Consider the following 12690-nt stretch of genomic DNA (forward strand, 5'->3'; position numbering starts at 1 on the left):
AGAGTTTAAATTTGTTGAAGGAGGCTCTTGAAGTACCCAGCAACTGCCTGTGAGAGAAACCCAAAAAAAAACAAAAAAAAAAAAAAAAAAAAAAAAGCACTGCAAACTCTTCAGCTCCCTGAATTTCTCCTACACAATGAAGTGTTTGAAATGCTGTAGATTTAGAGACTGCTAGTTGGTTTCAACATACAATTGAGCTATCGTGACTATCTTACTCAGACTTGGATCTTCTGCTAGTACATTTTATATTCTTTTCAAATCTGAGCTACATGATAATGAAAACCTTTCAGCAAAGCATGCTTAAACTTCTGCATAGCAAATTTTGTAATAATAACTTTCTTGCTTGGTACCTTGGGAAACATTCTTAGATGCTCAAATGTGATGTTTTCATCTCTCTGTAGCAATTTTGTTAACCTGTTGGGAGTAATGAGACAGTGAGCAGTTAAGTATTCATAATTTATTTTCACAAATGTAGCTCTAACATGGCACCAATTCCATACAAGGTTATATTGTCTAGCACCAAAAATGCCATCTCCATGGATCAATCACCAATACTAGCACTCTCTTAGAAAACTGTGCACGTGTCCTCCAACATGTCCGTGTTAGCAATTTTGCGTTTTTCACATTTACAAAGATATATTTATCTACATAGGTAATATGTTGAATCTGAGAAAATTGAAGGAAATATTATGGAAATAAATCTTCAAAGGCACCAAGATGACACAACACAGAAGCTGATTTATAAAATGGCTAATTAAAATGTTAGCTAGAATTGGGGTAATGAAAATTAAAATTACTTCAGGATATCCTCTTACTCCAGTTTGAAAGGCCAAGATCAATAAAAGAAGTGACAGACTATGCCAGTGAGGATTCGGGGAAAGGAGAATACTTATTTACTGCTGGTGGGAGTGAAAACTGGCGCAGTAGCCATTATGGAAAAAAATCAATGTTGAAGTTCCTCAGGAAGCTAAGAATTAATCTACCACAAGATCCAGATATACTACTCTTGGACATATACCCAAAGGGTTCTAAATTACACTACAGAGACACTTGTTCAACCATGCTCATTGCTGCTCTATTCATAATAGACAGAAATTGGAAACAGCCTAGGTATTCATTCCACAAATGAGTAGATAATGAAAAGGTGGTACATTTAGACTATGGAATATTATTCATCTATTAAGAAAAATGAAATCACTGGTAAGTGGATGGAACCAGAAAAAGAAAAATCAACCTGGGTTACTTAATCCAGAAATATAAACACTGTGCATTTCTCTTATACGGTTTTAAGCTTTCTATATATGTGCTCCAATCTGATTAATCATAGGGGGTGGGAGTCTAAGGAACAAGTAAGGAGAAAAGTATCTCCCAAGGAAGGGAAATACAACACAGTGTCATAGAAAAGGTGATAAAGAGGAAACTACGCTAGAAGGATGAGAATGAGGAGAGAAATGAAACAGCAGGGTTCAGAATGGACTCTGGGGAAGGACAGCTAAGAGTAAAGGCCTTCTGAAAGACCACATGGAAACCTACTGCCAGAGAAGCTTCCAGAAATACACATGTATATGAAAGAACTTTAAAGGAAGCTGCCTTGAAATGGAGGTCACAGTGCCCCAGCTAGACATCTTATGCTACCAAATAAAAGTGGCAGGAATGGGCTGCAACTTGTTGAGTCATTGGTCAAACACCTCACCACAAACATCACAAGCTATTGCCAAGACTGTTGTTTGCTCTTCAAACCTGATGGTAAGGCCCTACTACTAAAGACAAGGCTGGCTTACATTAAAACCCAGAAAAGTAAAACTGGGATCCAACTAGAAGCTTTATCACTAACAAGTGGCAATCACGTGCCAGAAGGTACTGGGCCACTATAGAATGGGACAGGTATCGGGACAAACCTCACGCACAATAGCCACCCAACCAAACAAAAGATACAGTGGTACAATATTGGCACAAATGTTGTGGGAGAGACCAATCACTTTAAAGTTGGATGTAAAGCCACTTTTTGAGATGGAGTACGTGCATGACACTGTAACGTGGCCAGTAACCTGAGTCTAGATAGGTCATTGTCTTAGGGAAAGACCTACTACTACTACTATTCAGCTAAAGGAACATAGCAGGAGAATTACCAAGATGAAATATTTCTATACCCATAGATTAGTGTATCACTCAATCGCACCTCATCAAAGAAGCTTCAATTTGCAGTTGAGAAGAATTAACACAGGCTTTCAGGTGAACAATGTGGAGAGAATGAGAGACTTTGGAGCACTCTGTCATAAATGGGATTCATAAATGGGATGTCTTCATCAAACCCCTCCCCTCAAGGCTCATTGATATATGAAAACAGAGGGTGGAAAGTCTGAAAGAACCAGAAGGGATGTATAATTCCAAGAAAATAATGTCTTCCAGACACAACAGGACTTGTGAACATATGAATTCACAAAGACTAGGGCAACATGCACACAGCCTGTACGGGTTCAAGCCAGAGAGGTCCCAGCAATAAAAAGGACATGGACATAGGATCCCACCTGTGGGGAGAAAAGCTATTTGCTATAGCATTGTTGTTTATATATAAATCTCAGCTTTGGGTTATTGCTCCCTGCCCCAATGGTTTATATTCCAGAGTGAAAGACACACACACAGCCTTTATATTTTGATATGCCTTGCACAGTGCAATAGCTAGGCCACTTCCTAACCTCCATGCAGTTAATCCACCTCCCTGAAATGATCCCTAGTCATTACTTACTAAATTCTATATTCTACCTTGCCTGCCCTGGACCCAGAGGGCTGCCCAACTGAGCTATATTCTCCAGGCTCCTTCACATGCTGGCTATGCCATCCTGTCCTCAACTCTTCTCAGGCACAGTGTCTCTCCGCTCCTCATCTTTCTCCTGATATGATAGATCTCCTTCTTCCCCCTTCCTCTCTGTCCCAAACCCAGGAATCATAAACGTCCTACCTCTGTCTGCACTGCCCAGCCATTGGCTATATTTACCAATCAGCAACTATATTTACCAATCAGTACCAACTGGTTGCAGGGCCCCTCAATGTCTTTCATGCAGACACTTGTGTAAGCAGTTTGGGGACCAAAATTAACATTATATTATAAGCAGCATTAGGCCAAATCCTCTACAGTTTGTAAATGCCTTTAGCAAAGCAAAAATCAGTTTTCTCCAATGGCATGTCACTGGGTATATCAACGACACTCAAGGTGCAGCCCATGTCCAGAAGAAGTTAAAACAAAACAAAGAAAACCTCCAGTAGGGTTTTGTTGTTTGTTTTATTTTGCTTTGATTTTTGTAGACTTTTTTGTTTTGACTTTTAAAAAATATTATAGGCCTTTTGTTTGCTTTAATTTTCATTTTTTGAGGGTTTGTTTTAAAACACACACAGATGGAGGGAGAGAGACGGAGGGAGGGAGAGGAGGAACAAAGAGGGGAGACACAGACCGACAGACAGACAGACAGACACAGAGACATGGACAGACAGAGACCGAGAGGATAAAATTGGGCTGAGTAAATGAAGCAGAAAGGGTCTGGGAGGAGTAGTGAGAAGGAGAAAAACTGACCAAAGTATATTGTTGGCAAATTATTTAAATTGGAAAGAAAGAAAGAAAGAAAGAAAGAAAGAAAGAAAGAAAGAAAGAAAGAAAGAAAGAAAGAAAGAAAGAAAGAAAAGGGAAACAGAAAGATGCTGCCCATGGCTGTCTTTCATATGTGAGTTCAATGCCACTGGACATCCTATGTTCAGCTGACCATACAGAGTATTCACTAGACCTTCAGGACAAATATTATACCTAGAAAGACAGACTACTTGGGTAGAAATTATCGTCTCTAAAATTACACTTCTCTCCCAGGGTAGATCCCTTTCCATTGTGTCTGAGAATGTAGCTTAATCAAATCCATATATCTCCTACGTTAAAGGAAACTCTTCCAATAGCTTTTTAAACACTGCTTTTTAGGGATTGTAAAAGTGAAGATTAACAATTAAATTAAATGAATACCCAAAGGATGTGTGGATAGTAAAAGCTATCATTAGCTTGCCTGAAGGCCAACTCCTGGTAGAATGGTTCCAAAGGTTTTCTTTGGGCTTACAATCATTTTGTTAAAGCCCATTCTATTTTTCTTGCTCTGTGTGTGTGTGTGTCTATAAAAGAGAGAAAGAGACAGACAGACAGATAGATAGACAGAGACAAACAGAGAGACAAAACATGATGTAAAAATAAGAATAATATAGCAATTATGGACTTCATGGGACTTTTTTGATATAACTCTTGGTAAAATCTTAATGGTAGCAGAATAAATATTTAAAGAGCATTTGCTCTCTGTACCTTACCAACCTAGCTCAAATCCTGATTCCATCACTACTAGCTTTGTGATCTGCACAAGTACTAAAGTTGTGTCATCCTCAGTATGTCTCTGTATAGAAATATGAAGTGAAATATAAAATAAGGACATAGAATTAACAGAGCAGGCTGAGGCACCCCTCTTGCCTCAATTCGCTGGTTTCTTCTGAGTAACTTTATCCTGAGAATCTGGAAATGTATAAAGAATATTCTTCCATCCTCTCTACGTTTTCAGACTTTGTTTTTGTTTGGTTGTTTATTTGTTTGTTACAATTTTCCACTTATTTATAGTCTTGATGGTTTAAACCCTTTAAAGTAGTGCCTACAAAAGGCTAATCATTACTCTGGAATTGTCTTTAGATTAAAGAGACTGAGGGATGGGAGAATTAATTTCTGAATTACATCTTGAAGTATAATAATAATTCATGGAGTAAATGGTAAAATACTAATAAAATTCCTAGCTGTAATAATAGTATCAAGGTGAATTTGGTGATTGAGATTATAATGTGGTTATAGAAAATTATGTCTTAGTTTTAATAAATATACACTAAAGCATATAGGACTAAAGGATGTCTAGAGTCTGCTCTCAAAGTTTCAAAATTTATATGTGCGCACATGTACATAGTACATGTACATGTACTATGCATATGATAGCTTTTACTATCCACATGTCCTTTAGGTATTCATTTAATTTAATTGTTAATCTTCGCTTTTACAATCCCTAAAAAGCAGTGTTTAAAAAGCTATTGGAAGAGTCTCCTTTAAAGTAGGAGATATATGAATTTGATTAGGCTACATCCTCAGACACAACGGAAAGGGATCTACCTTGGGAGAGAAGTGTAATTTTAGAGAAATGTACATATAGGTAATCACATATGCACTATACAACTTGCAATGGATTGACAAGTATGACAGTGAGTACTCAGTAAAAACTGTACTTTAAATCCAGAGTTTTATCTTGTTTTAGGCTAGGGATGAACCCTCATTCACTATGCTAGGCAGCAACTGTGCACCAACCACAGAACATAACCAGCCATGCCGTAATAAATTAACCACATTCATAATGGACTTCTCTCAATGGATTTTTGGACACAAATGTTCATCAAATTATATGAGTGTTGAACTGTAAAATAAGATTTGCATTACATGATTTTTATAAAACTGTAGATTAGTGTTAGAGTCATGAAGACCTGTAAGGCAGGCTGGGATGAAATTGTTTAGCATATTAAATGTATTTTTTTAATTAAAAAATTTTCAACTTTTGACAGGTTTATTTGTACATAAACCTACTTTAATTCAAGGAACATGTATCCCTTAATTGTGAGTTCATTTACTCACTAACATTGATTTGCAAATATAACGCCAATACTTGGGGTGCTTTGGCAGTCTTTGGCAGACATGCTCAGCTTGTTGAAACTGTGATTTACTGAATGTGCTTCTTGCCAGCTGAGGCTCACAAGCTACCTCTTGCCTCTCTATTTTAGTTCTTCTAATACAAGCACACATCCTTTCATAGCCTACATAGGGTCTTATTTCCATGTTTCCTCCTTTTATTGGTGATTTTCCTGTTTACAATGTACTGAAGCATAGTAGTGCACACCTTTAATCCCATTACTGGAGAGGTAGAGGCAAGTGGATCTCTGAGTTTCAGGCCAGCCTGGTCTGCAGAGTGAGTTCCAGGGCAGCTAGGGCTACACAGAGAAAGCCTGTCTCAAAATCAAAAAGGGAGGAAATGTACTGAATCATGTTGCAAAAATGCTGACCTTTCATCCTAAGGCTGAGATGCCCCTTATGGGAAAACACATATTTGAGAAAACCTTTGACCAAGGATGAAGAATGTTGCTGTTGGTTACAAATTCCATATCCATGAATCCACTGAGCATTTTTATAGATTTTTATTTTAACCCAAAGCAAATGAAAAATCAGTAAGGAACAAAATAGAATCCCATACTGAGAAAAAAGGTCACCTGTAATAATACTATTAGAAATAATGAGTCAGATTGATTTGGTAGGGAAAGAGGTGTATGTGTGTGTTTGTTGTTGTTTTGCTTTGTTGTGTCTTGTTTGAAAAACTTCTTTACTAGGAACCATGGAGATGGCTTACTGGGTTAATGTAATTGCAGCCAGGCCTGACGATCTGAGACTGACCCACAAAACCCATTGTGGAATGAAAGAACCAACTCCAAGTTATTGTCTGATCTCCATATGAAAAATAATGCATGAATGCACCATAAAGTCGTATAATATATGTAAAATATTAATCAATCAAAAACTTTCCTGGAGATTGTTCCATTGATATAAAGAAGACTGAAATAAACACTTGAAGTATAATAATAAACCAAATTCCAAGTACAGCACTGAACTCAACAACACATTTTATATAAGGTACTTTTAAAAAGAGAAACACATTAATCCAAATTATGCATTGATCAACTGGAGAAAGCTAGAGGCATATGGGAACCTAACCTGACATACTAAGTATTTACTAAGACAGTGTTCAAAGGGACTTTATGAAACAAACATGACATGTTTAGCAAGAATAGGGAAATTAAGAAGAGAGCAAGGAAAGAAATAATTTAGGAATATCTTAAAATGTTAATAGGAATACAGAATTATTATTATCAGAATACACAGGAAATCTTTATATATTGTATCAGATTTCTATATGTTTTAATATTCCAATGAATATTTAAAATTAAGAAAACAAGCCACTGTCTCCTTGACTTGAAATTTTCTTTAATGAACAGCAGGTGTCTATGGACTCTAGGCAGCCATGGCAGGCTAGTGAGAGGACAGGTTCAACAAGACATAAGAAAAAGCCAGTAACAGTTATGGGGCCAGAAGCCACTCAGATTTGTGGGAAAACTGGAATCTAGCTGGTATTTAATGAAGCAAGCACTGCTGCTTACAACTATAAACTATGCAAAGTGATCAAAGACTGTCCTGTGCATCCCAGGCCAATCGTGCCAAGTGTAAAAGAAGCAGAGGAAACATCTACTTTCTCCTCTACATTAATATTCAGATTCTCTCAACACTGTAAATATTCCTGAGATATTTGTCAAAACTCCTTCTGAATATGAAAACTAATGAAGAATAAAGAACAAAACCTGCTATTCCATCTGTGGAGAATATTTGTTTACTCAAATTGATAGAAGTGTTACTTTGGTTGTATGGGATTTAGAGTCACTTTTTTGGCTCATTTTCTTATGGAATAAATACATTTGACAATATATCCTGGACACTTTTCTAACTGACTTTGTTATTTTATTGTGAGATCCATACAAACAAGTGATAGATCATAAATATAAACCTCATAATATCTTCATAAACTTAACAAATAAAGCAGCATAGTGACACAGTCCCATGTCTTCTCAGTGGGTGTTTCCGCTAATGTGACCACTCCCATAACATTTTGCAGATTTCCCTTGCTGAGTTTTTATGAGTGACATGACATAACTTGTACATTGCCCTATCTGGTCTCTTCTTATGCTGTCTCTGTGAAAGCCAACAATGTTTTTGCATAATGATTATTTCTTTATTCTCATTGTTGTGTGACTATCAAACATGCTTGTTGGAATACACTAAAATGCATTTATTTATTCAGTTAGTCATTAAAAGGTATTTGGACTGTTTCAAGTTTGGAAAATTACTAATAGAAATACTTCAAGCATTCCTAAATTGTATTTTGGTAAATAACTCATACAGGTTTATAGCTAGTGTAAGATTCTTGAGTATGCTGCCAGCTTTCTGTTATGAGAACAAAAATCCCAAAGTAATCAGTCAACTTATATAAAAGAAAGGCACATTTTGGCTCCCCATTTCAAAGATTCCAATCCATGATTGGTTAGACCTGTAGCTTTAAAGGATGGTAAGCATCATGTGTATAAAGGGAATATTCTTCTTTTTATTGCATCTGGGAAGCAAAAAGAAACAAGCTGCCAGAGTCCCATTAAACTCTTTCAGGGAACACCCTCAGTGACATAACTTCCTCCAACTGTACCCACCTCCTAAAGGTCCAACTACCTACCCTTAGTGTAGTGTAAAACCTTCAGTAAACGAGTCTTTGAAGAATACCTACCCAACAGCCTGGGTGCCTGGATCTGTGTGTACTCAATGTTCAGCTTTAATTTGCAAAAGAGTTTTCAAATTGTCACATTTTTTTTACTACTGTATTCTATTTATTATTATTTTACTCATAGAATATATTCTGTAAAACTTCTTGGAGAATGGAAAGTACATTTTCTATTTTGACTAACTACATGAAAAAAAATGTGTTTGTGTAAAAAGAAACAAGTGGTTCTATATTTGTTTATTTACACACAAAATTTAAAAATTGAGATTTGAATAGCTTTTAATTAGTAGCAAATTCTTGGATGTAAAGACAGTATCTTGCAAATGTCAGACTTTCTCAAGCTGATGAAGCTAATTAATTTCTAAATAAATTGCAGTCCTAAACAAGTTGCAAATATACTGGGTAGTTTTTGTAATGAAGAAAGTATAAATTGCATTTACAAGACATTAACAAAATTGATTCTAACTTGAAATTTAAAAAGAAATTATATACTTCTAGAGACAGAGATTAACAAAGAAAGAACACAGAGTAAGTTAACAAATATTGTCTTAAAAAGTAAATAATGGAGAGATGAAAGCATTTTTAAATCAAAAGTAATAAAAGTATTCAAAAATATAATAATTAAGATGAGTAAAGAATTCAAAATTTGGACAACAGGATGTAAAAAGGAAAGTAAGTCAACAAAGCTAAACTTGGAAACATCACTAAAATAATTTTTAAAGCTTTTGGCAATAGATAGTGGGAGAGAATGTGGAAATTAGAGCCCAGATTCTGAATAAGTCAAGACACCTTACTTAAGTTGATATACAATATAGGTAAAAATATAAAGCTTTAATAATTAGAGAAATGAGGCCATAACTTACAAAAGACAAAAAGGCACATTATCACTAGTATTTACTACATCTGAAGAAAAGCAGTTGATATGATTAAGGAATTCAAGAAAATAAAATGTGAACCAAGTATTTTCTATTCACTAAATTTTATTCTTGATACAGAAAACACCATCAGTTATGAACATGAAAGAATCAGGGAGTTGTATCCTCTGAGTCTTTGAGACACCTAAAGTAAACCAAAATGAGCAGAAGCATCGCCAATTATGGACTTACGGCAAGAAGTAAATACATAAATGCTATCAAAGTAATCTTTAAAAAGTATTGAAAGAGATTATAATATTTCATATATAAATATCTTCAGTGATTATATTAACTGTGTTAAAAAATTCCTTATGTGTAAAATGGAATGAAATTACAGATTTTATTTGTTATACTTCCTATGATTCTGAAATATTACCACAATTTAAAACAGACTAGGTTTAATAAAAACTCAACAGTTCTGATTTGAGTTAGAAGTACCATTAACAGCATACACTGTGAGTACACATGCAGTAACTATATGCCAAAACAACCTAGAAACAATGCCCATAATAGCAGTGAGCTTCCACTGTGACCAATGCTAGGTCAGTGAGCTCATGATCCTGAGACAAAAATAGAGGGCAGAGGGCACAATTCCCATGACATAACTGATTCCAGACATAGAAAGCAAAGGAAATGAACAGGAGGATGGAATAGTGTGTCATCCCAGAAGACAAAGAACCTGTTTTGTTTTGTTTTTGTTTTTGTTTTTGTTTTTGTTTTTTAAATGCTTAGGATCACAAAGAACTCAACTTGAAGATACCATTATATAAAGACAGAAATGTTAACATAATTAATTTTTTTCTTATTACATTGTCCAATACATCGCTGAGAAGAAGAAGCTAGAAGGAACATCCAGGCTTGACTGTTGGATTTTCAGGAGTGCATCTAGCTTCCTTGCCAAGTCTGCTGTCAGCTGTTTTATAGATGATCATTATTGAGCTGATGAAGTTCTACTATTCTTCTAGTTTTTCTAACTGGGTATTTTATTGTGACTGAGTTTTGAGTTCTGTCAAGTGGGTTTTCTCTGTCTTTTGATAGAACATGATCCCAGGCCTTTTCTTTTTCTTTTTTTTTTTAATATTTTTTATTACGTATTTTCCTCAATTACATTTCCAGTGCTATCCCAAAAGTCCCCCATACCCTCCACCCCCCACTCCCCTACCCACCCATTCCCACTTTTTGGCCCTGGCGTTCCCCTGTACTGGGGCATATAAAGTTTGCATGTCCAATGGGCCTCTCTTTCCAGTGATGGCCGACTAGGCCATCTTTTGATACATATGCAGCTAGAGTCAAGAGCTCCGGGGTACTGGTTAGTTCACAATGTTGTTCCACCCATAGGGTTGCAGATCCCTTCAGCTCCTTGGGTACTTTCTCTAGCTCCTCCATTGGGGGCCCTGTGATCCATCCAATATCTGACTGTGAGCATCCACTTCTGTGTTTGCTAGGCCCCAGCCTAGTCTCACAAGAGACAGCTATATCTGGGTCCTTTCAGCAAACTCTTGCTTGTGTATGCAATGGTGTCATCGTTTGGAGGCTGATTATGGGATGGATCACCAGATATGGCAGTCTCTAGATGGTCCATCCTTTTGTCTCAGCTCCAAACTTTGTCTCTGTAACTCCTTCCATGGGTGATTGTTTCCAATTCTAAGAAGGGGCAAAGTGTCCACGAGTGCAATGAATTACATCAGTATGTTTTGTTCATTTTGAATCTTGCAAACCTTGAATAAGTTCCATTGAATTTGTATAATTTTTGCAGGTGTGTGTTATATGTTATATGCTTGCTGAGAATTTCTATTTTGTACTCATAGTTTCTTGTGATACTTTTATACATGTTGGCTATTTTGTTGGAATATGGGAAACAGACTAATATGGGAATTAACCATTCATCACAACTATGTATCTAAGATTAATTAACCACCTGTGGGTGTCTAGAAACTAATTCATTATCTCAAAAATTAAATAAGTTAGAAGAAAGAATGAGTCATTAATCCTGCCTTTCCAGAAAGTTTACCCCTGGGTCATTAAGTAGTAGATGTAGAGTTTTATCTTTCATTAAAAAGTCCTGAAAGTTTAAACAAAATTATAAGTGAAAAGAAATAATAAAACAGAACTACTTTTAAGGCTAATACTTTGGGAAATGGCAAACTGAGAGGCTAACAGACCAGAACACAAATACAAACTGTGACTATAGTACAAAATGAAATGACTTGAAATTCTTACTGCATGGACAGCTGTCAGCACCTGGGAAGGAATCCATGCTAGGAAGAGAGAAGTTTTAATGAACTGATCAGGCATCAGCTATATTCAATAGTTTTATACAGATTGGCCCCAACTTGAAGTAACCCAAATCTCCATCAACTATTGAATGGATTAACAAACCATACATAGCACATCCATATTCAAACACCACTCAACAACGAAAGAAGTAAGTGTGGTGGTGCATGCCTCCCTTCCTAGCCCTCAGGAGGCTGGGGCAAAATTGTGAGTTCAAGGGAAACTTGGGACATATAGGTAAAACCTGTCTCAAATACACATACATACATACATACATACATACATACATACATACATATATACATACTACACATGACCAATACACACAGAAGCAGAGGTGATTCTCAAACATGAAAGAACAAGAAAACAAAAGATGCTATGACACACAATTTCAATTGCTTAAAATTCTAGAAAAGCCATAGTGATAAAAGAAAATGAGTGGTCTTCAGTAGGCAGCCAGATGTATCTGACTACAAAAGGCACACAAAGCTTTTGGGATCGTGGACATGTCTGTATCATTGTGACAAGTTTCTTGACTGCATATATTTCTCAAAACTCATAAAATACCATATTTGAAATTGATGAACTTAAGTGTACATATATTTCACTATGTTAAACATTTGAGTAAAACATAGACATTACATTGCTCCTTCTGAAAATAATTAACTTGTATGTTCCTGAATATAGGAGACGGCAGGCCTGATCACAACTTTGAATCCAGGAAATATAAAGAGCAAATGAGTGTGTTAAAGTGTACCAGCCACAAGAAGCAATAAGGAACCCATTACAGAAACTCTGCGGGTCAAATTCCAGGGTTGCCCAAAGACACTTTGAAAAGTGCAGGGAAACAATAAAGATTAGGCTATGATTTTGAAGTATGTTTACCAGGGTCAAAAACGTGTGATTAACACAAGGGTCAGGAATGAGTTTCCTCAGGACGACTCATTGAAATTGACCATAGGAAGTCTTCTAGAGTATCAGCAAAGCCCTATTTCTACCCAAGAACACATGTGCACACTCATATGCACAATCTCTCTCTCTCTCTCTCTCTCTCTCTCTCTCTCTCTCTCTCTCTCTCTCTCTCT

This window comes from Mus caroli, chromosome 8 (genome assembly GCF_900094665.2).
Source record: "Mus caroli chromosome 8, CAROLI_EIJ_v1.1, whole genome shotgun sequence".
Taxonomy (NCBI): Eukaryota; Metazoa; Chordata; class Mammalia; order Rodentia; family Muridae; genus Mus; species Mus caroli.